The sequence below is a fragment of the Prionailurus viverrinus genome, chromosome B1 (assembly GCF_022837055.1).
Source record: "Prionailurus viverrinus isolate Anna chromosome B1, UM_Priviv_1.0, whole genome shotgun sequence".
Classification (NCBI taxonomy): Eukaryota; Metazoa; Chordata; class Mammalia; order Carnivora; family Felidae; genus Prionailurus; species Prionailurus viverrinus.
This window is the reverse complement of record NC_062564.1, coordinates 31,740,998-31,767,411: the sequence shown is the minus strand read 5'-3', so window position 1 is coordinate 31,767,411 and position 26,414 is coordinate 31,740,998. Positions and strand designations below refer to the sequence as shown.

Here is a 26,414-nt window from a genome sequence, read left to right as displayed (position 1 = left end):
ATCTCACCACTGGTCAGCTTGGGCTCAGACCCAGTTTTTCTTACTCCTGGTCCCCTGTTTTTTTTGTTTTGTTTTGTTTTGTTTGTGTAATATACACACTGCCTCTTTGATAGGCTCCACACTGTCCCCACAGAGCCTGAAGCAGGGCTTGAGCTCACCCAATGCAGGGCTTGAATTCATGAGCCGTGAGATCATGACCTGAGCCGAAGTCAGATGCTTAACCGACTGAGCCACCCAGGCGCCCCGTGCTAAAGATGTTACATAAATTAACTCATCCAATTTTCGTAAAGTAACTTGCCTGGGGCCACACAATTAAACTGGGGCCACTACTTTAAACTGCCAGAAAAGTTGTAGCCAAATCTTTGTCAGAAAGTAAACAAGCTTAAGGTCCTAATTTAGACATCAGTGTTCAGGTGCCAAAGCAGTTCCCAAAATTTTGGATCAAAATGTCCATTTCCTTTCCAATTTATATTTTTTTATTTATATTTTTATATTTTTTATTTATATTTATATTTATATTTATATAAATATTTATATAAATATAAATAATATATATTTATATATTTATATTATATTTTTTAATTTATATTTATATTTATTTATTTATATTTATATTTTTATATTAAGTTTGGCCCTTATTTTTTCCACGGGCAGTAAAAGTACAAGGTTCTAGAACTGGATGAAATTTCAGAGATCAAGGTAAAATGTTTTCTGCATGATATAATTGTGGCTCTTACCTTTCTCTTGACAGGAGAAATTTGAGAGAGCATTCCTTGGATGACCACACAAACAGCCAGCACTTTTTTTTTTTTTTTTGAGCATTTGAAAGGAAACATTTTTTCCTACAAGAGAAACGTTAAATAATTGAACCTCATAGATTGCACTTGGCATAAGCCCCAAAATAAAGTGGTAAGTCTGATAATGAGCGATTCTGAAGGAAATGAACATGGGGGCACAAATGAAGGAAGTGAAATGGCGAACTCAACTTGGGTCCAGGTGGGATCTCTGTGAATCTGGGTAAAGAAGAGTGTGGCCCAATCAGAGCCATTTTTGTAGACAGTGCCTTGGAAGCAGAGAAACTAGACTACGAGTCGAGCGCACGAGTCATTTATCCACGTTTGTGTTAAAATGCAAGGGGAGCCCAGGAGCTGTGGGTCTGTGCGTTGCAGTCAAGTGGTCTGGATTCAAGTCCATATCTGTCACTGCCATCTTGTGTGCGGTACTCTGCACGTGTATCAGTTTTCTTCCCTATAAGATAATAGAGACACCTAACTCATGAGATAATTGCATAGAACATCAACTGTATGAAGTACTTACAAAGTCTGGCGTATATTAAGGGCACAGGGACTTCAGCCGCTATCATAAATGTCTGACCCCCCCTCTTCTACCTGGTTTATTATCTCATTCGTTTTGAATAAAGGCACTGGGGGAAATAACATGTAATGTAGTACGCACAAACTCTCTAACGTCCAGACCCAGTGTAACTCAATATGTAAATCGCAAATTTCCCCTCAGGAGAACACACTTTACAGACTCCGGCTCAGGCCTTCCTCCAAAGTGGGACCAGCCAGACCACGTGTTTTGCCCCTCACTAGGCTCTCGCCTGCATGTGGCTTATGTCATTAGGATAAACCTGGGAGGGGCGCCTGGGTGGCTCGGTCGGTTAAGCGTCCGACTTCGGCTCGGGCCATGATCTCGCGGTTCATGGGTTCGAGGCCCGCATCGGTCTCTGTGCTGACAGCTCGGAGCCTGGAGCCTGCTTCGGATTCTGTGTCTCCCTCTCTCTCTGGCCCTTCCCTCTTGAGCTCTGCCTCTCTCTCTCTCTCTCTCTCAAAAATAAATAAACATTAAAAAAAAAAAAGGATAAACCTGGGAAAGGGACATTTACCAACTCTGTTGGGAGAAAGCCGGGCTTTACCCGGTAATTCAGTTGGCCTTCACTGAAATCTGGTTCTCTCCACCAAGGAAAGCCTGCTATTGTTTACAGACCCCTAAATGGGAGGTCATGGTCTCCTGCTCCTTTTTCATCCTTCTCAACTCTTCCCTCGGGCCCTCTGTCCCTGTCCGTGGGCCTGCCAAGGTTCTCTTGCCACAAGAATAAAGGGCGTTACACGAGGACATGCCTCCTGCATGTCTTAGTTCAGTGTCTGCTTCTCGAGCTTTCTCCAGACTAACTCCCAGTTGGCTCCCCCTCAGTGAGCCTTGGTCACCAATCCCCAGGCCCCGCTTTTCTCCATGGCACTGGTTACTCTCTGGAATTGCCATTCCCTTGATCATTCTCTGTCTCGCTGGTGAGACAGGCAGCTACAAAACAGAGGCCTTGTCTGACTTCTTAACTGTAGTAACCTGGACCTCAAATGCCTGGTAGTTAACAAACACTCAGAGTATTTATCGAATGGCTGAATGAATACATCGTCGCCTTTTTATTTGTCCTCTATAACCTTGCCCAAGCTACCCCGCGGATGTGAGTTTTAGATCCCTCGTTGGTTAAGTGATGCTGATAATGAGGATCAATTGAGGTAAATATACGTAAAGTAGCCAGCAGAGGCCATGGCACTAAACAGTAGCTATATTGATGTTGGCATTTCCAGTGATTAAGTGGTGTTTGGTAACATATTTATCGAGGGAAATTTTCACCGGATATAGCTTCTAGGTTGACTTTTATACACTCTCAGCACTTTGAAGAGATTCCAGTGTTTTCTGTGTTCCATAGTTTCCAGTGAGAAGTCTGTTATATCCTCCTCTTTGTCGCCCTGTAAGTTAGGTGTCGTTTTTTTTGTTTGTTTGTTTGTTTTGCTGCTCCTTTTAAGATTTTCTCTTTGTCAGTGTGTTGTTGTTGTTGTGTTTTTTGTTTTGTTTGCCATGGGACTGTGATGTGCTTTGGTAGGACTTTCTTCATGTTTTACCTGCTGGGGGTTGTTGAGGATTTTGTAAGCACGAGACCATAGTTTGTGTCACGTTGGGAAATTTTTCTTCAAAGAAATAACTTCTTTAATGATTTTCTCTGTCCTTCCCTCTGCTCTCCTTCTAGGACTCCAGTTATGCACATGTCAGACTTTCTGATAAAATCCCTTAGGTCACTGTTCATTTCCTTTCCCCATCCTTATTCTCTGGATTAAAAAAAAAAAAAACGGGTTCTATTGCTTTCTTCAAGTTTATGTCATTTCTTCTGCAATGTATGATTGGCCTTAATACCTATCCAATGTATTTGTTATTTAAGGTAATAGTATTTTTTCATCCCTAAGGGTCCTATTGGTTTTTCATGTTTCTCCTCAGTATGTTAATGGTTTTCCTTAAAATCTCTGGATATATTTATAGCAATTATTTTGACATCTGTGTCTACTCATTCCATCATCTTTGTCCCTTGTAGATCTGTTTCTATTGACTTCTTTTCCTCCTAGTTATGGCTCACATTTTTCTACTTCTTGGCATAGCTACTAATTGTTCTCATCAGGTTTTGGACGTTTTGAGTACTTGTTGGACATTCAGATTTTGTTTTCTTCTCTTTTTTTTTTTTCAACGTTTATTTATTTTTGGGACAGAGAGAGACAGAGCATGAACGGGCGAGGGGCAGAGAGAGAGGGAGACACAGAATCGGAAACAGGCTCCAGGCTCCGAGCCATCAGCCCGAAGCCTGACGCGGGGCTCGAACTCACGGACCGCGAGATCGTGACCTGGCTGAAGTCGGACGCTCAACCGACTGCGCCACCCAGGCGCCCCTGTTTTCTTCTCTTAAAGAGTGTTGGGATTTATTCTGGCAAGCAGTTATTTGCGGTTCAATTTCGTCTCCTCAAGACTTATCTTTATGAAGGTTCATGAGGTTGGCCATGGAACTTCACTGTCCAATATGATAGTCCCTAGGCACATGGGACTATTTAAGTTTCGATGTAAATTATTTAAATGAATTAAAATTAAGTAAAACTACAAATTCAGTTCCCTAGCCCCACTAGACACATTTCAAGTACTCAACAGCCACATATAGCTAATAGCAACTGTACTGGAAATTGCTGGCCTAGAATATTTTTACTCTAGAGGTAACTTAGATCTACTCTAAGGCATGACCTTTCTAGGGTCTTACTGAGTGTTCCATGAGAACTCTTCAGTCTGTCTTATCAGAACCTAAATACATCCTATTCCTGAGTAATTTACATTCCTGGAAATTGTTCAGCTTACAGTTTCCCAAACATTCTTAGCTTATAGAGTATCACTCTGCTTCCATGGCTTGGTATTAGGCAAAGAATAAAAGGGATCAATGCACAGATTTCTTTTTCATGCGTTGGTCCTTTCTCTCTCACAACTCTGCCCAACTCTGCCAGTTATTTCACCTCCCCGGACTCACCTCTCTCTGTTAATATCACCATCACCTCATCAAGTCTCCTTTGCTCTGCTCTCGATTCTCTTTCCTGTTGTAGTTCTCCCTTCCAGTGGGAAGCCAAGGTAATAACAGGACTTACTTGTTTCCTGTCTCTCATGTTTCAAAGTCCTATACAATTGTGCAATAGGACTTTAAGCAATGTCTGAAAATTATTGTTCTGTATATTTGATCCAGTTTGTTAGTTGTGTATTGTCAGAAGATAGGTCTAATCCCTGCTACTCTGTGATAGCTGGGAGTGGAAGTCCTTGATTCATAAAATTTTTTAAAATTTTATATCCTGTCCTAGTGACTACTCCAAAATATAACAGATTTAATTGATTAATTGAATAAGCCAAATTAATTTGTGTGTCTGCCACTGTTGCACACAATGATGAAATTATACAGTTGTGTAATTTTGGCAACTTATTCTTAAATAGTTCTAGCCATGTTCTTACTTTGTCTAGAAGTTTTTTATATACCCCTTCAGTCAGTGATGCAGTTTCTACTTGTGTCTTTCATAGTTACACAAATTTTGCTGTATAAGTCTTTTCTATTTAGATACTTAAATACAAAGTCTTATTCATAAAGAAAATCAAGGGGATGATCACATATGAAATTCTGAATAACAATAAAATTTGTAATATGTTACCACTAGCATATAAAGGAAAAGATATATAGTAAGAGAGATTAGTTCAAAAGTTTCAAATTCATTCATTTCTTATTTTAATGTATCAGTTTTGATCTCTTCATTTTTAAATAAATCGTATTAAGGCATGATGTAGAATAAATTCTTTTTCTATTGCTTCCGAGCACATCACCACAATCTTAGGGGGTTAAAACAACACAAACTTATCATCTCACAGTCGTGCAGGTCAGAAATCCATGTGGCGTTGGCTAATTTCTCTGCTCCAAATCTCACAAGGATGAAATCATAGTGTTGGCTGCCTGGGGTCTTCTCAGGAGGTTCTCAGAAGAATCTTTGAAATACACTGAGATTACTGGGAGAATCCAGGTCCTTGTTTGCTTGTGCAACTTAGGCCTTCCTAAGCTCCTCGAGGACTCTCCCCATATGGATGCCTAGATCTTAGCACCAAAAATAGCAAGTTGAATCCTGAAATGTTTGGAATCTCTCTAACTTACTTTTTTGATTCATCCCTTTTTAGAGACATAATTCTCTACTCTTGAGTGCTCATGTGATCAGATTGAGCCCACCCAGCTCAGCTCATCCAGGATAATATCCCTGTTTGTGCATCTAGAGACTTAATTACATTCACAAAGTCCCTTTTGCCATGTAATATAACACAGGCACAGGTTCGAGCGATTAGGACCTGGACATCTTTGGGGCAGGGGGAGGGTTCTGCCTGTAATATAAAATATTCAGAGGAAAAGAAGTATGATGTTTAGAAAGAAAAAGAGCAAAATGATCAGAAAATGATAGATTAACTAAAGACAGGCATCACAGAAAAAGGATCATGAAGATGTATAGGAATGCAAAAATATCTAGCACTAACTATGGCAAAAATCACAGTGTCTGAAATCCAGTCAAAGAAGACCAGGAGTGCAATGTTGAAAAAACACAATCCATAATGAGGAGAAAAACCAACCGATGTCGACAAAGAACAGTCACAGGAGATACAAGTGCATTAAAATAATTTTTAAACCTGTATTTTATTCATTTTTTAAGTAATTTTTACACCCAATGTGGAGCTCAAACTCATGACGCCAAGATCAAGAGTCACACGTTCTTTTCACTGAACCAGCCAGGCACCCGTGAATCTGTATTTTATATGTTAAAAAGAGGGGCACCTGGGTGGCTCAGCTGGTTAAGTGTCCAACTTTGGCTCAGGTTATGATCTTTGTGGGTTCAAGCCCCACATCGGTCTCTGTGCTGACAGCTCAGAGCCTGGAGCCTGCTTCTGATTCTGTGTCTCCCTCTCTCTCTGCCCCTCCCCTGCTTATGCTGTGACTCTCTCTCTCTCTCTCTCAAAAATAAACATTAAAAACAATTTTTTTTAATTAAGGGAAGATATAACACAGATTCAAATCATATTTCTAGGGATTAGAAACTACAAGGTCTGAAATGAAAATACACCAGATGAGATTAATGGTAGATTAAATATTGCAAAAGAAAAGTTTAGTGAACTTGAAATAATACCAATAGAAATTATTCTAAAGGAAAGATAAAAAAATAATGAAAAGACACCAGTGAGCTATAAGACAACATTAATATATGGATATTGGACATATAGACAACCTAATATATGGATAAATAGCATCCACAAGGGGATCCTGAGAAACTTAACAGAAACCCATGGGGGAGGGATAGGAAAAAAAAAAGAGGTTAGAGTGGGAGAGAGCCAAAGCATAAGAGACTCTTAAAAACTGAGAACAAACTGAGGGTTGATGGGGGGTGGGAGGGAGGGGAGGGTGGGTGATGGGTATTGAGGAGGGCACCTTTTGGGATGAGCACTGGGTGTTGTATGGAAACCAATTTGACAATAAATTTCATATATTGAAAAAAAAAAATAACATCCACAAGGAAAGGAGAGAGAGCAGGAGACCAAAAAAAGATTTTTTTAGGAAATCATGGCTGAAATTTTTCCAAATTTGATGAAAATTATAAATACAGAGTTCCAAAATGTTTAATAAGCCCCACACATATGAAATATAAAGGAAATATAAAGGAAGCTAAATCAAAGTGCCTCATAATCAAATGGCTGAAAATCAGTAATAAAGAGAAAATATTAAAGGCAGTGAAAAAAAAAGACAACATTATACAGAGAAACAAAGAAAAGGATGATATCAGATTTCTGATTGGAAATAATGCAAACAAGAAGACACCAGAGCAACATTTTAAAAATACTGAAATGAAAGGGGGGAAAAAACTTGTAAACCTTGAATTCTATACCCAGCAAAAATAGCTTTCAGAAACAATGGAAAACCAACGAAAAACTGTCAGAATCAAAATTTCCAGGACTCTGGATAATAATAAATATTCAGCATTCAAAGGAATACCAAATTAGAAAAAGGCAACCAAAACATGGCAGTAGAGCTTTGTGGCATTTCTACTCACCCTGGCCCCATGCATCCCTGGCACGGAAGTGATCTTGTTGACGGCAGAGCCTGCATTCCCACTGTGAGAGCCTGGTCCTCGGTTTCAGAGAGAGAGAAGCACACGGTATTTTCGAAGAAATATGTTTGTCTGTTTTAACCTGTGTGGGGGTTACCTGAAAGTGCCTTTGTTTCCCCTGACTTGGAAATCATTCAGGGCAGAAAGATGGCTATATAGAGGGAATTAACTTATAATCGTTGCAAGGCAAATGAACTGCTGCTGCCTGGACAAAAGATTACAGCTGCAGCAAGCAACAGATGTGCCAAAAGTGGGAAGAGGGCTTTTTTTTTTTTCAATTGGGGCATTCAAAAGTGACTACATATACTGAGGAACTAAAAAAGTCATGCATATGCCCAAGGCAGGATGTGTGCCTAGAAAAGACATGAAGGGGCGCCTGGGTGGCTCAGTCGGTTGGGCGTCCGACTTTGGCTCAGGTCATGATCGCACAGCTCGTGAGTTCCAGCCCCACGTCGGGCTCTGTGCTGCCAGCTCAGAGCCTGGAGCCTGTTTCAGATTCTGTGTCTCCCTCTCCCTAACTTTCCCCACTCGCACCCTGTCTCTCTCTATCTCAGAAATAAACATTTAAAAAAAATTTTTTAAATAAAAGAATGAGAATGACTCTCCACTTTTAGAAAAGACTTAGAAAGACACTACACTGTCACCCCTGGCTAATCTCTAGGCCCAGCAGAAGCAAGAAGTAGAGGCTCAGAGTTGTAAGTGGGCCGTCAAAGCACTGAAGGAATGTCCCCCAACACATACTGAGAATGTTTTTCCCATTTCTTCTTTTTCTTTTTTTCTTTTTCATTGGTTCTAGACATTCAAAGAAATCGCTGTCAAAACACCAACTGATCTCAAGCTAAAGGAACAGAGGCTTCAGAAATTTCACATGACAGAGAATATGGACTTGACAGAAATAGTTTTTAAAGGCCACTAAAAAACTACACAGCTATAGTCCACAACTAACAACAAAACAAACCCTAAAATGGGAGAGAAATCTGACTTCCAGAGTTGTCATATTATATTCAAGATGTTCGGTTTTCAACAAAAGTTAGGAAGCATATAAAGAAATGAAAATGTATGGCCCATTCACAGAAGAAATTAACAAAAACTGTCTGAGGAATCACAGACATCGAATGTATTAGATGAAGATTTTAAATAAACTGTTTTACATATGCTCAGAGAGCTAAAGAAAACCATAGATGAAGAGCTAAAGGGAACAAGGAGAATATCTCAATGAATAGCGAATATCAATAAAGACACAAATTAGGACCCCCTGGGTGGCTCAGTATCCGACTTCAGCTCAGGTCAAGATCTCGCAGTTCTTGAGTTCGAGCCCCTTGTCAGGCTATCTGCTGTCAGGGCAAAGCCTGCTTGGGATCCTCTGCCTCCCTCTTTCTCTGCGCCTCTACCATTTACACACGCTCTCCCTCTCTCAGAAATTGATAAACATTAAAATAATAATAATCATAAAGAGGCACAAATTATAAAAAGGAACAAAACAAAAGTCCTGGAACTAGAGAGTACAATACTTGAAATGAAAGAATCATCAGATTTGAGCAGGTGGAAGAAACAATCAGCACACTTGAAAATAGGTCAACTGAAATCCAACCTGAGGAACAGAAAGAAAAAACAATTTTAAAAAACCCACAGCTTATGGTTTGTGGTCAGTACATAAGAACCTTGGAAGTTATCACTCTATATGTATCATAAAGCCAAAGCTGAACAAATTGAAAAATCAACAATTCTTATATCCACAAGAGAAGTGACAACACTGAGCAAACCACTGCCCCCCAAATTGGAGAGACTGGCAGGCAAATACAGAGAATAATAGTTTTCTGGAGTAGAAACTGATGAGCTAAAACTTTCCCAGGAACCAATGCTGGGGATAGGAAAACCTGACCATAATCGATGAAATGCTGAAGGCTCAGTGTGGACCAGTCTGAGAGTTTAAACCCCAGGGAAACCAATCACTAGGAGGTCCTCACACATGTGAGTTTTACCTCCTGGATTTCTACCGTGTTCTCACAGTGAATATGGGAGGAAAACCCACTTGTGCCTACCTAGCAAGGGGGTTGGGGCAGGAGGAACCATTTTAGAATATGCCTGACCATTCTGTTCTTAACAAGGTCTGCCTTCTGGAGAAACTATTTAACCAAACCTATATCTGTTTTTTTGTTTTGTTTTGTTTTGTTTTTTTTTAAATCAGAGCCTAATTGACCTCAGGGAAGGAAACTACCCAATCCCGGATGACTCTAGTCTTCTACATGAAGGCTAGAGGGAAGGGGGGGGGGGGGAGGATGGGAACTACTCAAGCCCCTTCTGGGCTTACACGTGGGAGAGGGAAAATACCCAATTTCAGCCCACTCTAGCCATCCTGTCTCACCTACAGGGAGTGGGGATTGAAAATCACGTGTGAAGCTTACAGTCTAGAAGTACAGCCTCACTGAGACTGAGATCTAATCATAGGACTATAGAATATTTCCCCTTGCCTACACTTTACCAGCACATTACTAAAGGCTTATTTACAGCAAATCCTTTTGCTGAGTGCATCATGCTCAGTTAAAAAAAGAAAAATTACAAGACATACTAAAAGGCAAAAAACATGGTTTGAAGACTAATGCAAACATCAGAACCAACCTCAGATATGGCAGAGATATTGGAAATTTCAGGCTGGGAATTTAAAACAATTATGATTAATATGCTAAAGGCTCTAATAGATAAAGTAGACAGCATGCAAGCAATATAAGCAGAGAGATGGAAATGCTCATAAAGAACCAAAAAGAAATGCTTGAGACCAAAAACACTGTAACAGGAATGGAGAATGCCTTCAATGGCTTTATTAATAGACTGGACGTAGCTGAGGGAAAAAAAACCTCTGAGCTTGAGAAGATCTTAATAGAAACCACCAGAACTGCAAAGCCAACAGACAAAAGACTGAAAAAAGCAGAACACAATATCCAAGAACTGTGGGGACAACTATAAAAAGTGTAAAACATACAGCTTATGACAAGATTATAACAGAATAAGAAGGAAGAGAAAAAGGAATAAAAGAAATATTTGAAACAATAATGACTGAGAGTTTCTCCAAATTAAGGCTAAACACCAAACCACTGATACAAGAAGTTCAGAGAACACCAAGTATGATAAATACCAAAGAACTATACCTGAGTATGGGGAGCCTGTGTGGCTCAGTCAGTTAAGCATTGGACTTCAGCTCAGGTCATGATTTCACAGTTTATGAGTTCAAGCCCCGTGACCGGCTCTGTGCTGACAGCCCGGAGCCCAGAGCCCACTTTGGATTCTGTGTCTCCCTCTCTCTCTGCCCCTCTGCCGTTCATGCTCTGTCTCTCTCTGTCCCAAAAATGAATAAACGTTGAAAATAAATAAATAAATAAATAAATAAATAAATAAATAAATTTTTTTTAAGAAGAAAGACTGCAAGCCCATAGCTTAACTTTATGACTTAAGGAATTGGAAAAAGAAGACCAAACTAAACCAAAAGCTAGCAGAAGAGAAAAATAATAATGATTAGAGAGAAATGTGATAGACAACTAGTAAAATCACAGAGAGAATGAATGAAACCAAAAGTTGGTTCTTTGAAAAGATCAACAGAATTGAGAAACCTTTAGCTAAACTAAGGGGAAAAAAGCAAATAACTAGGGATATTACTACTGGCTTTACAGAAATAAAAAGAATAGTAAAAGAATACTAAGAACAATTATATGCCAACAGATTATAAGACCTACATGAAAATGGACACATTCCCAGAAAGACACAAATTACCAAAACTCACTCAAGAAGAAATAGAAAATCCAGGTAGGCCTATAGCAAGTACAGAGAATTGTAAACCTCTAGACATGAAAAACCCAGGACCAGAAGCCTCACTGATGAATTCTTTCAAACATTTATTGATTTTTTTTTTAATTTTCATTTATTTTTCAGAGAAAGGGAGAGTGGTGGGGGGGGGGTGGGGAAGAGCGATGGGAACAGAGGATCTGAAGCGGGCTCTGTGCTGACAGCCAAGAGCCTGATGCATGGCTCAAACTCACAAACCGTGAGCTCATGACCTGAGCTGAAGTCGGACGCTTAATCGACTGAGCCACCCAGGTACCCAATTCTCCCAAACATTTAAAGAAAAATTAACAATAATCCTTCTCAAACTCTTCCAAAAAGTAGAAGAAGGAAGACTTCCTACCTCATTCTATGAAGCAAGTATTACCCCAACCCCAAAGGCTGACAAAGACACCACAAAAAAAACTATACACCAGTATCCTTTATGAATGTAGATACAAAAATTCTTAACATTAAGATCAGTCACAAAACAAGGAGTCCTACTTCCACCAAAGCTATTCAACATTGTACTGGAGGTTCTGACTAGAGCAATTAGGCAAGAAAAAAAGGAAAGGCATTCACTTAGAAAGGAAGGCATACAACTATCTCACTGTCACATGATATGATTTTATACACAGGAAATCTCAAAGAATTAAAGGAAAATTACTAGAGCTAATAAATGAATTCAGTCAAGTTTGCAGGGTACAAGACCAACATACAAAAATCCACTGTCTTATTATATATAAACAATAAATAACCTGAAAAGAAAATTAACAAAATAATTAATTTACACTTGCACACAAAAGAATAAAATAGGTACAAATTTAATCAAGGAAGTGAGAAATCTGTACACAAGGAGGTGAGAAATATAAAACATTGCTGAAAGCGATGAAAGGATATTTAAATAAATGAAAAGACAACCCATGTTCATGATTGGAAGACTACTGTTAAAATGCTACCCAAGGCAATCTACATGTTCACTGTAATTGTATCAAAATCCTAGAAGAAAACATACTAGAAAATCTTTGTTACCTTGAATTGGGAGATATGACATCAAAAGCACAATACATAAAAGAACAAATTCTTTGATAACTAGATGTTATCAAAACTGAAAACTTCTGTTCCTCAAAAGACAGTGTTGGGGTGCCTGGGTGGTTCAGTCAGTTAAGTGTATGACTTTGGCTCAGGTCATGATCTCATGGTTCTTGGGTTAAAGTCCCGCATCGGACTCTGTGCTGACATCTCACAGCCTGGAACCTGCTTCGGATTCTGTGTCTCCCTCTCTCTCTGCCCCTCCCCTGCTCTCACTCTGTCTGTCTGTCTCTCTCAAAAATAAATAAACATTTAAAAATTTTAAAAAAAGGGGCGCCTGGGTGGCTCAGTCGGTTAAGCGTCCGACTTCGGCTCAGGTCATGATCTCACGGTCCGTGAGTTCCAGCCCCGCATCAGGCTCTGTGCTGACAGCTCAGAGCCTGGAGCCTGCTTCAGATTCTGTGTCTCCCTCTCTCTGACCCTCCCCTGTTCATGCTCTGTCTCTCTCTGTCTCAAAAATAAATAAAACATTAAAAAAAAAATTTTTTTAATTAAAAAAAAAAAAGACACTGTTAAGAGAAACACCAGACAAGTGTATGTAATGGGGGTGGGGGGAGGGGGAGCGGGAATCTTTACAAATCATAGGCCTGAAAAAATATTTGTATTGTGAACATACAAAGAACTCTCATAACTCAAAAATAAGAAAACAACTCACTTTTAAAAGTGGGCAAATGATTTGAACAGACACTTCATCAAATAAGATATATGGATAACAAGCATATGAAAAGTTGTTCAATGGCTTTATCATTAGAGAAATGCAAATTAAATCCACCATGAAACATTACACCCTTACGAGAATAACTAAAGTTAAATTACAATTAACACAATACCAGGTGTTAACAAGGTTATTGAGCAAACAGAACTGTCAAATGCTGCTTGCGGAACTATAAAACTACTCTTGAAAATATTTTAGCAGTTTCTCAAGATATTAAACATACTCTTACCATATGATCCATTCATTTACCTCCTAGGTAGGTATTTCCCCAAGAGAAAAGGAACTATATGTCCGTACAAGGAATTGTACATAAATGTTCATAGTGGCCATATTTGTAATAGCCCCAAATTGGAAACAACCTAAATGTGCCTTCAATGCATGAATGGAGAAACAAATTACGTATATCCATTCAAAGGAATGCTATTTAGCAATAAAAAGCAACAAACCATTAATACACACAACTACATAAATGAATCTCAAGATAAGTATATTGAAAGAAGCCAGCCAAAAAAGTACATCATATATGATTTCATTTATATAAAAACTCTGGACAATGAAAATTATAGTGACAGAAAGCAGATCATTGATCACTTGGGAGTGAAAGGAGGCGAAGGGAAGGAGGCACAGATTAAAAGGGGCACTAGAGGGGCGCCTGGGTGGCGCAGTCGGTTAAGCGTCCGACTTCAGCCAGGTCACGATCTCGCGGTCCGGGAGTTCGAGCCCCGCGTCAGGCTCTGGGCTGATGGCTCAGAGCCTGGAGCCTGTTTCCGATTCTGTGTCTCCCTCTCTCTCTGCCCCTCCCGCGTTCATGCTCTGTCTCTCTCTGTCCCAAAAATAAATAAACTTTGAAAAAAAATAAATAAAAAATAAAAGGGGCACTAGAGGGGCGCCTGGGTGGCTCAGTCAGTTTAGTGTCCAACTTCAGCTCAGGTCATGATCTCGCGGTCTGTGAGTTCGAGCCCCGCGTGGGGCTCTGTGCTGACAGCTTGGAGCCTGGAGCCTGCTTCGGATTCTGTGTCTCCCTCTCTCCGTGCCCTCCCCACTCACACTCTGTCTCTCGAAAATGAATAAATGTTAAAAAAAATTTTTTTTAATAAAAATAAATTTTATTAAAAATTTTTTTTTTTTTTTTTTTTTTAACGTTTATTTATTTTTGGGACAGAGAGAGACAGAGCATGAACGGGGGAGGGGCAGAGAGAGAGGGAGACACAGAATCCGAAACAGGCTCCAGGCTCTGAGCCATCAGCCCAGAGCCCGACGCGGGGCTCGAACTCACGGACCGCGAGATCGTGACCTGGCTGAAGTCGGACGCCCAACCGACTGCGCCACCCAGGCGCCCCTAATAAAAATAAATTTTAAAAAAAGGGGGGCACTAGGAAAAGTGTTGAGGATGATGGATATATCCACTCTCTTGACTGTGGTGATGGTTTCACAGTGTAAACATAAGTCCAAAGATATCAAATTGTGTACTTACAAACACGTGCTTCATTGTGTTTCAACTGTTGTGCAAAAAAAAAAGTTGTTTCAAGAAAAAAAATTCACGGACAACAGGCTAACCTTTTAGAATACGCATTCTTAGGGGACACTATTCTCAGGGAGAGAACTTCAGCAAGCCAGAGATAACTGCATAAATTGTGGCAATAGGATCTATAATGAGCAATGAAACTGTAACTATAGAATTGAGACTAAAATAAATATGGGAATTACGCTAACATGTTTTTGTAGTCTCCTAGAATCCATTCCCTTCCCAGTGTGACTTTGCAGCTGGTTCTCTGACTTGCTTTGGCCAATGGAATGTGCAAGGAATGATAGTCTGGAGTTGCTTCTGCTCATTATTCTTGAATTTCTTCCGTCATCATGAGGGGAATATGATCTGGCCAACCCATGGTCCAAGGAAGATTACAGAGCAGGACTAACTTTCACCCTGAAACCAAATCCACCTAAACTGAGTCTATATTAATTATCCTTCAAATACATGACAGAGAATAAATGTTTCTTCTGTAAGCCAGTGGGCTTGGGGTGGTTCATTATGCAATATGATTACAGTAATAGCTATTGGATACATACAAATATATACTACAATGTATTAACTCTATATTGAAATGAGTAACATATGTTTGTTGTGGCGGAGAAAAGGGAGAAAAGTAAAAGATAGGGAAGGTATGCAACCTTATTTTTACTCATCAAAATTTATCAGATTAAGTTGACAAATCAAGTGATAGATGTTCAACTATATCTAAAACTACAAAGATAAATATGAAGAGAATATGACTGGGGCTCCTGGGTGGCTCAGTCGGTTAAGCGTCTGGCTTCAGCTCAGGTCAATTTTCACAGTTCGTGAGTTTGAGCCCCGCGTCGGGCTCTGTGCTGACAGCTCAGAGCATGGAGCCTGCTCCGGATTCTGTGTCTCCCTCTTTGGAAGAAACTGAAGAAAGAAGAAATGGAGGACTAAAGAAATTATACAAACGTCTAGTTATAAGAGGAACTAACTGAACAAAAATAAAATTCCTAAATTATAAAATGAAATATATTATAAAACAAAGAGCACTATGGTGAAAGATATTTTGAGATATCAAACAGAAAGCATGATATATAATAACAATATGAAATCCAAATACATATATATTATTAATGTATACAAATGTGTTAAACAGGGTGCCGGGGTGGCTCAGTCATCTAAGCCACTGGTTTCGGCTCAGATCATGATCTCACAATTCATGGGATTGAGTCCTGCGTTGGGCTCTATGCTGACAGCATGGAGCCCACTTAGGATTCTCTCTCTCTCCATCTCTCTCTGCCCCCCTGCCCCCTCTCTCTCAAAATAAATAAATAAACTTAAAAAAATAAATGTGTTAAACTATTGTAGTAAAAGAAAAAAAAATCTGATTGTATCCTAAAGCAAAGACTAGTTTTTGCTGTAACCCTATGACACACCTAATAGAATGTAATTCAGAGAGGTGGAAAATTAAAAGGGTAAGTAAAGATACACTATGATGTTACAACTAAACAAAAGCCACTATCACAACAAAAACCAGGATCGTGATGTCAGTATCAGGATAATTTGAACTGAGGACAAAGTGATGACCACTTCATTATGATAAAGAGACAACCATGAATATCTGTGAATCAAATAATGAAGTATCAACTATAAAAGAAGGAGATAGAAGAAATAAAATCATAGTTAGGGGTGGGAAATGTTAACTGACCTCTTGAAACCCATGACACATAAAGAGGGGGAAAATAGAAAAACTTAGGTGACATTACTATTTTTTTTTATTTTTTTTAAACATTTATTTATTATTGAGAGACAGAGAGAGACAAAGAATGAGCAGGCGAGGGGCCGAGAGACAGGAAGACACAGAATCTGAAGCAGGCTCCAGGTTCTGAGCTGTCAGCACAGAGCCCGATGCGGGGCTCGAACTCACAAACCACGAGATCATGACCTGAGCCGAAGTTGGACGCTCAACGGATGGAGCCACCCAGGCGCCCCATTAAATGACATTACTATTAAGGTGGTTCCAATAGATCCATTAACCCTGATATTATGAACACAGAAACTATACCTCCTTTTTAAATACTCATGGAACATTCTCTAAAGGAAACCATATAGTAGATTTCAAAGAAAACCTAAAAAATAATCTCCAAATGAGAAACAATGCAAAAACATACTCTGATCTAGAAAAAGTCTTAAATACCCAAGTTCAGAAAAAAGAATAAAATAAGTATCAAATGTAACAAGTTAGGAAAAGATGAAGAGGGGCGGCTAATGAGTATAGGATGACAAAAGTCCAAAATTAGATTGTGATGATGGTTACATGACCCTGTGAATATAATAAAAACACTGAATTGTGAACTTTAAAGGGATTAATTGTAGAGTATGTGAATTATATCTCAATTAAGCTGTGAAAAGAAGGATTTAAGAATAATACAATTGGGTAGGAAGAAATGAGATTTAAAAGTCAATAAAATAGATAAACTATTAGGTAATATAATCAAGAAAAAATTGAGGACATTTAACACAAAATAAGATATAAAGGGAACATCCTATGGCAACAAAGCTAACCTCCCTAAAAACACTAGATGTTTCTTCCCTTAGTGGAATTGTACCAACCCCTTAAAGAAAGGTAATTTCAGGGGCGCCTCGGTGGCTCAGTCGGTTGAGCGGCCGACTTCGGCTCAGGTCATGATCCCGCGGTCTGTGAGTTCGAGCCCCGCGTCGGGCTCTGTGCTGACCGCTTAGAGCCTGTTTCAGATTCTGTGTCTCCCTCTCTCTCTGCCCCTCCCCCGCTCATGCTCTGTCTCTCTCTGTCTCAAAAATAAATAAACGTTAAAAAAAAAATTTTTTTTAAAAAAGAAAGGTAATTTCAGTTTTATCTACTTAAGACCATAGAAAAGGAAACTTTTTTTTTTTTTGAAAAAGAAACTTTCTAATTAATTTTGTATAAAGTGATTATACCCAAACTCAGAAAAGACTAAGAAATGTTCAAGACTTTTTTGAAGAAGCACTTTTACAAAATAATAATAATAATAAATAGAATAAGGAGGGATATTATAGTGTGAAACTGAATAAAGAAAACCTAATTCAAAGTGGAGTCACGAAGCAACGAAGGAAGGGTTCTCGTGTCTGTGCCACCGGTCATAGGTGACTTTACATACACCAGAAGATTTTCTCCTCACCCAGCAACAACCCAGCCAATGAGAAATCGGCACAACCCTAAACTCTTGCTCTCCTCTGATATATTTTTGTTCAAAGCAACCCCTCCAAACTTTCTCCTTTCCTCTATAAAAGGATGATCTCCTCCCTTGTTCTTTGGACTTGCCTAGGGATCCCCAAGATTTGCTCCTCCTCAATTCTTCAGCTATTCCCAAATAAGGTTGATTTTGTTGGTTCAACTGCTCACCTTCTTCTTTTAATGGATGACATTTCTTGGTGTTACCAATGGGATCCAAAGGAGATAAACCCTTGAGAACTACCCACAGGACCCACCTGAGCCCCTTGTGTTCTTCACAAGGTGTAGTCTTCTTCCCTTTGGGTTTGATTAAGTCTCCTCTTGGATTCAAGCTCTCTCCTTTTGGTCAAGCTTTTGGACTTTATTTGGGACCTCTTTTCATGAAAGTACCACCCTTCCTGCTGATTTTCTTTTTGTTTTCTAAATTTCTGTCTCCCTCCTCCTCTTCTTCTTCTTCTTCTTCTTCTTCTTCTTCTTCTTCTTCTTCGGTTTATTTGTTTATCTTGAGAGGTGAGAGGAGGGGCAGGGAGCGAGGGAGAGAGAATCCCAAGCAGGCTCTGTGCTGTCAGCATGGAGCCTGATGCGGGGATTTGATCTCAAGAACTGTGAGATCATGACCTGAGCTGAAACCGAGAATTGGATGCATAACCAACTGAGCCACCCAGGTACCTCTGTTTTTGTTGTTGTTGTTCTGGTTGCGTTCTGAGCTCTCCAAGTTTATGTGCATACTTGGTCTCTATTTCTGTTTATTCCCTTCTGTTTCTGTTTCAATTTGTTGAAGTTTCTTAGCAAGTCACCCATCCTATTCAAAAGGGGTGGGAAAACACATAATTCCTGGTGTTGTAAAACAGCTGTTGGAAAACAGGGCCCCTTGTGGTATATTTTAGAGAATCCAAAGGCAAGATAGGCTCCACCTAATCCTTGGACCAGGTTCTTGTGCCTTTCTGAAAAATGGGTAAAGTTTTGGATACTTTGGAATTTTATTTTATTTTATTTTATTATTATTTTTTTAATGTTTTATTTATTTTTGAGACAGAAAGAGACAGCGCATGAGCAGGGGAGGGGCAGAGACAGAGGGGAGACACGGAATCAGAAGCACGCTCCAGGCTCTGAGCTGTCAGCACAGAGCCCAATGCAGGGCTTGAACTCACGAACCGTGAGATCAGGACCTGAGCCGAAGTTGGACGCTCAACCGACTGAGCCACCCAGGCGCCCCGCTTTGGAATTTTAATGGCCATTCTGGGGAAACTTTCTTGTAGATAAATCCACCATTTAAGGTGATCCATGAAAAGAGAACATCCTACATATTTCGGCAACAATGAAATACATTCCTAGATCGGTAGCAGAAGGTCTAAAAGACAAAATGACTCCAAAAACAGCTCTAACAGGAACCTTGGAGCATACAAATGCAAAATCTTTAGTAAAAAACATTGGCCATCATAAGGCCAACTTAACTTAGGCCATCTGCCAGAAACATAATTTGGATCCAACTATTCTTTTGAGTTTTGTACCTGAGATATAACTAAAAATTTTAAAACAAAAGTTATAAGATTTCCATGTCTGCCTATATATTATGCATGTCTATGTATGTATATTATAGATATGTGATATTTTCCTACCTCTGGATGGTATTGCCAAATTAATTTGTAAATGACTCCTTTTTATTGGCTTCAAAACAATAAGTACTTATATAAATGAAGTAGACTAACCCAAATGTTTTTTGAGTTCACGTGGTCTGAGATAAACTAAAAGCTGGTTTAAGTTTGTCAGTTTCGTAAAAACAAGCATGTCTTCTACCCTATGACCCAGCAAAATAGCACTGCTAGGAATTTACCCAACAGATACAGGAGTGCTGATGTATAGGGTCACATGTACCCCAATGTTTATAGCAGCACTTTCAACAGTAGCCAAATTATGGAAAGAGCCTAAATGTCCGTCAACTGATGAATGGATAAAGAAGTTGTGGTTTATATATACAATGGAATACCACTTGGCAATGAGAAAGAATGAAATCTGGCCATTTGCAGCAATGTGGATGGACCTGGAGGGTATTATGCTAAGTGAAATAAGTCAGGCAGAGAAAGACAGATACCATATGTTTTCATTCTTATGTGGATCCAGAGAAACTTAACAGAAGACAATGGGGGAGGGGAAGGGGTAAAAAAAAGTTAGAGATGGAGAGAGCCAAAGCATAAGAGACTCTTAAAAACTGAGACTAAACTGAGCGTTGATGGGGGGTGGGAGGGAGGGGAGGGTGGGTGATGGGCATTGAGGAGGACACCTGTTGGGATGAGCACTGGGTGTTGTATGGAAACTAATTTGACAATAAATTTCATATTAAAAAAAACAATTTGATATTTTTCTACCTCTGGATGGTATTGCCAAAATTAACTCTTCAGAGTCATCAACATTAAATATAATGCAAATAAACAACTGTAATTCTACTTGGGTTTATTAAGTCAAATAAGTTCATCTTACCTCAATTGCAAAGTTTGTCAGCAGGAAAATTCCCTGGAAATGATGGCTGATCTTGTCTAATGTCTCGTTAAGCTTTTGTGAGTAATCTAAACATAATTTGGGGGAACAAAGGATTTAGATAGATGAAATGGAATAAGAATTTTTTAAGTTGCAATAATTCTGTTTTATGGTATGCGTGCTAAAAAAATACCTTCCCCAAATATTTTTGGTAACTTGAAACTTTTAGAATTTTGCTAAGTTAAATCAAATGATGGAACTTCATTGAGTATCTGGATCATTTTCCAAACAAGATAAAATACTAAAGCATTAATTACTGAACATAGGTTTCTCTACTATTGATTTTCTATTCCAGAGAAACTAAAGGTAAATTTGGGTCTGTAAGTAATGATGTCTTGTGCCACATTGAAAGAGTATACTAGTTAAAAGAGCATATGCTGGGGCGCCTGGGTGGTGCAGTCGGTTAAGCGTCTGACTTCAGCCAGGTCACGATCTCGCGGTCCGCGAGTTCGAGCCCCGCGTCGGGCTCTGGGCTGATGGCTCAGAGCCTGGAGCCTGCTTCCGATTCTGTGTCTCCCTCCCTCTCTCTCTGACCCTCCCCCGTTCATGCTCTGTCTCTCTCTGTCCCAAAAATAAATTTAAAAAAACATTGAAAAAAAAAAAAAGAGCATATGCTTCCAGAACTGTATTTATAAATGAAATACATGAAACGTATAAATACATGAAATGTATTTATAAATTTGTCAGTCCATTATTGCTTACTTCTTAGTTTTCAGAAAGAAATTTTTTGCATGGTTAAGACTGAAATGGATTTATTTAAGTTTAAAAAAAGAAAGAATTTTAGTATCAAAAGTATACGGGTACAGAATTAAAATGTGTCTTTTCTATTAAAAGGACAAAGTTTTCTTAGATTATTTTTTTGCTATTAATAAGAAATTATAAACAAAGTTTCTGTACCTTCAATGTAATCTCCCTAGGAAACAAAGAATCTGTGTTTTATCTTTATCAGGTCTTTGATTACCTAGGGAAAGAGTCTTTTCTATTAAAAGGAGCTAAGGCTTTTTGCAACTAGGTAACCTTCTGTGTTTGCCTTTAAAATGTTTTTGTCACTTTGGTCAAATGGATAATTATGTCTTGTTTCATAATTTTCTGTGGTCCTATTTGGTCAAGTGTTAAAGTCTTTTTATATTTTTGACAAACTTCCCAAAACTCTGGTTGAAATGTTTTTGACCTTGAACTATCTTGTGTGTTTCCAGAGGGTTCCTAGAACATCTCAAAGGATTTGTTTTCTCTCCCTACAAAAAAGGGAAATGTTAAACTGATTAGGCTTATTTAATATGTTAAATTACATGAGAAGCTTGTCAAATAAGAAGTAATACTAAACCTTATTTACCTTATATTTGTATATGTATATGTAATTATGTGCTCCAAAGTTTATATGAAATCCTTAAAATTCTGATATGTCCTGACATATTATCAGTCATAATTTAAAAATATATGTCACAGAAATAGGCAAGTTTTCTTGTCAATTCCATTGTAATGAACTGTTCATCAGATCTTTAATAATGGGCATTTTTAAGTCTTTTGTCATTTATACCCAGTTATTGTTTTACTCTGATGCTTTTGCAAATGTATTTCATCTAAGGAGAAATTCATGAAAAGGACTCTGACAAGTACTGTAGAATACAGGTCTCTGAAAGCTTTAGGATCATATAACTAGGTTGAAGAAAACGTTTTCTCTTAGACGATCTGTGACTTACAACAATTATGTAAAATCTTTGTGAACAAAGATGAAATGATTTTTTTTCTTCCTAACTGATCCCTCCAGAATTCAGACACTTGAGTACTTTTTCTCATGGCAGTATAGTTATTTGCAGAAGTTCAATAAGAATCCGTTCTCCTTGTAAACAGGCCACTGCTACCTCCGTGGCTAAGATCCTATTAGAAAGGATCATTCCTACTAGGGGAACCCCTCTTCCCCCCACCTTTGAACTCCTAGTGATCGGGGAACCCACTTTACCAGTCAGGTGCTTCAACAAATTTGCGCTGTTTGGCCAGTTTTACAACACGTTCACGGTGCCTACCACCCTCAATTTTCAAAACTAGTTGAATTACTAATTCATCATTAAGACTCAATTAGCAAAATTTGTAGAAACCCTTCAAATTCCCTGGACAAAAGCACTGTCATTGGTTTTTCTGAATCTCAGATCCGCCCCTTTTGAAACTGGTAAACTCCCTTTTTTGAGATAATCACAGGATGCCCAATGCACTTAACTAGTTCCTGCTTTTTTTGATCCACAGCTGATAAAAGGGGATATACTTCAGTTTTGCCAAGGTCCAATAAAATCCTTAAAGAATGATCATACTTAGTAGAACAATCTTTCCACAGTGAGCTCCCAGGAGACAAAGCCATTAGACCTCATAATCTGCAGCCTGGAGATTTCATCTCCTAGGAAAGAAGACTTCAGAAAGATTCCCTCCAATCAGGCTGCCTGGAAGGGACTTTAACAGGAATTTAAGCAAACGGCAGCTGAGCCAGACAGCTTTCCCAAAATGATAGGACTAGGCCTGTTTACTTTTTCTTGCTATTCTCACCTTACTTTCCTTCTCTCCTCCTTGGAAAGGCAATGCTCTTATCCACATTTCCCAATCTATTTCAAAAGGGGCAAATCTTTCTGACTGTTGGATCTGTCACCAGAAACTCCAATCTATTCACGATGTCAGAGACCCCTTGCTTTTACAAGTAACCGATTTCTCCTTAGTCTCAAATGTCATTCCTGAGTACACGCACAAGCCTTTGGATGTTACCTATGGGGTTAGGATACTACGGCCAGGTGTTCCCCTACTTTATTTCAACCTTTCCCCAGTAATAACCACATTAGCTCAAATAGACACCTCCACCTTTGCCAATCATACAACCTTTGCTTCCTCCCAACCCGTGTCTTTTCCTTGCTTAAATATGATCTATTCCCTGTATCCAAAGGAAATACAGATGGACTAACTCCTCTTTGCAAGGCTTCTAGAAAACACCACTTTAGAATGGGATGGTACCTCACAGAATGTCATCCTAATTCCCCTGACCCCTGGCTTGAAAAGTTCAATCAGGAAATTCCAGCTAATGAATCTATCAACAGCCAGGTCTTAGCTGAAGTCCTCTGTGCTCCATCTGGTTTCATTTTTGTCTGCGGTGGATAGCATTTTCATGGGTATATGAATGTTTAGATAGCTGGTGAACTGGACGCCAATGCTTATTGGGACATTTAACCATCCTCTTTGACATGCATAACAAACCAAAAGCCTTCCATTGGTTCAGCCATTGAACCACCATGGCTGCCTTGAATGGGAACTTCAAGAGGCATTCACGACTCCATAGGGAAAGCTTTTCTTCTTTGGGTTGCGGTGAATCCCAATGAGCACCTGATCAGAAATCTCTCCCTAACATTAGAAGAGCTAGCCAATTCCACACCAAAGCAGTAGCAGGCCAACAATGATCATTTGAATCATTGGCTAATTGCTTCGCCCTTGATTACTTGCTGAACAAGGAGGCATTTGCGCAATGGCAAACAGCATCTGTTGCACCTTATAAATGCCTCTAGAGAGGTAGAAACTCAATTACACAAGATCAGGGAACAACTGCACTGGTTACAACAAATTTCACCTGACTTCCCTGGTCCTTTGGTTTGTTTAGTTGGCTACCTTCAAATTTGGGTCATGGTTTAGAACCATTGTACAAATTGGATTCGTCATGCTACTTTTAATTCTGTTTTGCATAATTATTTTTAAACTCGTTGTGTGTCGAATCTCTCCAGAGGTGATGCATCAAATGGAATGATGTTAGCTCAACATTTTGAGATGATTTCAAAGCTTAAAATCTAGACAAGATACGACCTTAAGAGGGGAAAATGCCTGACAGCCCCTCCTTCTACCTTCTTTCTTGTTCAGATGTGGTTTCTATGGTTTTTATCACCACCTGCTCTCCCTGCAACATGGGACACGACTCCAAGGAAAAGTCCTTCCTGGCACTAAGTGACACTGATAGACAAAAATGTTTAATTAAGTAAATAAGTAACCAAATGCTTGAGCAGCAATTGTCTCAAGGAAAGATCTTGGTCAAAAGAGGGAAATGTGAAAATGAATAAAGGAAACCTAATTCAAAACGGAGAAGGGAATCAACGAAGAGGGTGTTCACAGGTACCACTCTTGGCAGCCTACCTTACATACTTCAGCAGGACGAAGCTCACTTTACATACCCCAGAAGGAAGGAAGATTTTCCTCTTGCTTGGCAACTACTCAGCCAATGAGAAGTTGCCACAACCTCAAACTCTTGCTCTCCTTAATGAACTTTGGCTCAAGACAACCCCTTCCAACCTCTTCCTTTCCTCTTAAAGGACGCTTTCTTCTTTCTTCTTCAGACCTGCCTGTGGTTCACCATCGTTTGCAACTCCTCTGCTATTCCTGAATAAACTCAATTTTTTTCTGGCTATTCGCTTACCTTTTTCTTTTAATGATTGACAATAGTCCTGAATGGGAAGGCAGTTTTGTAAATATGTCAACTATCTTCCCAGTTAATCTTTTAATTGAATACATTTATGACCAAAATCTTAAAAGAATTTGCAATGCAATTTGACAAATCCTTAAAAAACATTTTTAGTGTGGAATTTGTCAAATATATTGAAAACTGGAATAATAGTTTAATGTATCCATCACCTAGCTTCAATAACTACTAATACATGGTCCATCCTGGATAGTCAACTTTTAAGTTCATCTAAAGAGTTATTAAACAGTCATGAAGTTTTAAAAAGACCACAGAGGGGACAAACTTCTCTTATTTTTAATGGAGCTATTGTAGAGAGGCCTTAAACAGATTCATGTTTTTGAGGAAATTTAGAACATGAGAAAGGTACGGTTTCACAGACCGGGTTGCTCAGTCCGTTGGGCATTCAACTCTTGACTTCTGCTCAGGTTATGATCCCAGGGTCATGGGATAGAGCCCTGCGTCAGGCTCAGTGCTGAGCATGGAGCCTTCTTAAGATTCTCTCTCTCTGTCTCTGTCTCTCTCTCTTTTCTATCTCCCTCTGCCTCTCTCCCCTGCTCAGTCACCCTTCCTTCCTCCCTCTCTCTCTCTCTCAGATAGTAATAATAAAAAAGGTACAGTTTCAAATCAGTGTGGAAAGGAGGACTTAAAAATTAATAAATATCATTGACTCAATTGACTACTCAGTTGGAAAGAACTGAAGTTAATTCATGTACAACAAATCAAAAATAAATTTCATATAGATTAAGGGTCTCAATATAAAAAAGTAAGCCTATGAGAAAATTAGAAACAATTATAAGGAATGGATTTAAAATCCTGCTGTCAAGTAATAGATTTGATTGCATGAAAATTTTGAACATTTGCAGAGCGACACAAAGTTAAAAGATGACAGACTGAGAGAAATATATGCCACACAGACCAAGGAAAGGCAAAGGCATGGATATATGAAATAGGTGGAGTGTTTAGGAATCTAAAGAAATTTAGCGCCACCCAAGCAGAAGGAACATGGCTTCCCATGTCCAGTCCCAGAAATAGGTTCAGTGATGGAATCTGGGTGGTTATTTTCTTCGGTATGTCTTCCTGGAATTTTCCACTTTTTACAATGATGGAATATAGTACATTTGAAATTTAAATTTAAAAAAAATCTGTAACAACTAAAATTCTGGCGTGCCTTACATTGTTCCCTATTTAGAGTGTTAATATATCGCCAACTTTGTTTTAGGTTTTAAGACAGGGAGGCACCTGGGTTTTTGCTTCCTTTGTGTCACCATGATACCTATTACAGAAGTGAGCCTTTATACTGAAATGTTCGGGGGACTGGCTAAAACAATATTGATCCTGTAGGTGTGGGAGGTTTGGGTGCCAGCACATGAGCACCTCACACTTCCTCATTACACATTTCTCTCTAACCTCTATCTCGGTTCCAGCCGCATCAGTCACTCCATCAGGCCAGTACAAATGACACGCAAGAATTCATTCCAGGGGCGCGAGTCAGCGTGACTCCCGCGTCTCCAGATCCGGAGCTCGCCTAGGAACGCCCCCTCCCCGCCCCTTCGCTTGTTGTGTTGTCA

The 26,414-nt window shown here is 39.2% G+C and overlaps 1 long non-coding RNA gene across 1 annotated transcript in view; it reads right to left on the bottom strand.

Annotated features, from left to right (window-relative positions):
• The window catches only part of LOC125163832 (uncharacterized), a 32,099-nt gene extending 5,722 nt beyond the window's left edge, over positions 1-26,377 (bottom strand). The window contains exons 1-3 of the long non-coding RNA XR_007151564.1: positions 26,254-26,377; positions 20,313-20,398; positions 738-1,248 (exon numbers count right to left, since the gene is read on the bottom strand). This is a non-coding gene — a long non-coding RNA (uncharacterized LOC125163832). The remainder of the gene's footprint in view (positions 1-737; positions 1,249-20,312; positions 20,399-26,253) is intronic.
• Between the last annotated feature and the right edge of the window lie 37 nt (positions 26,378-26,414).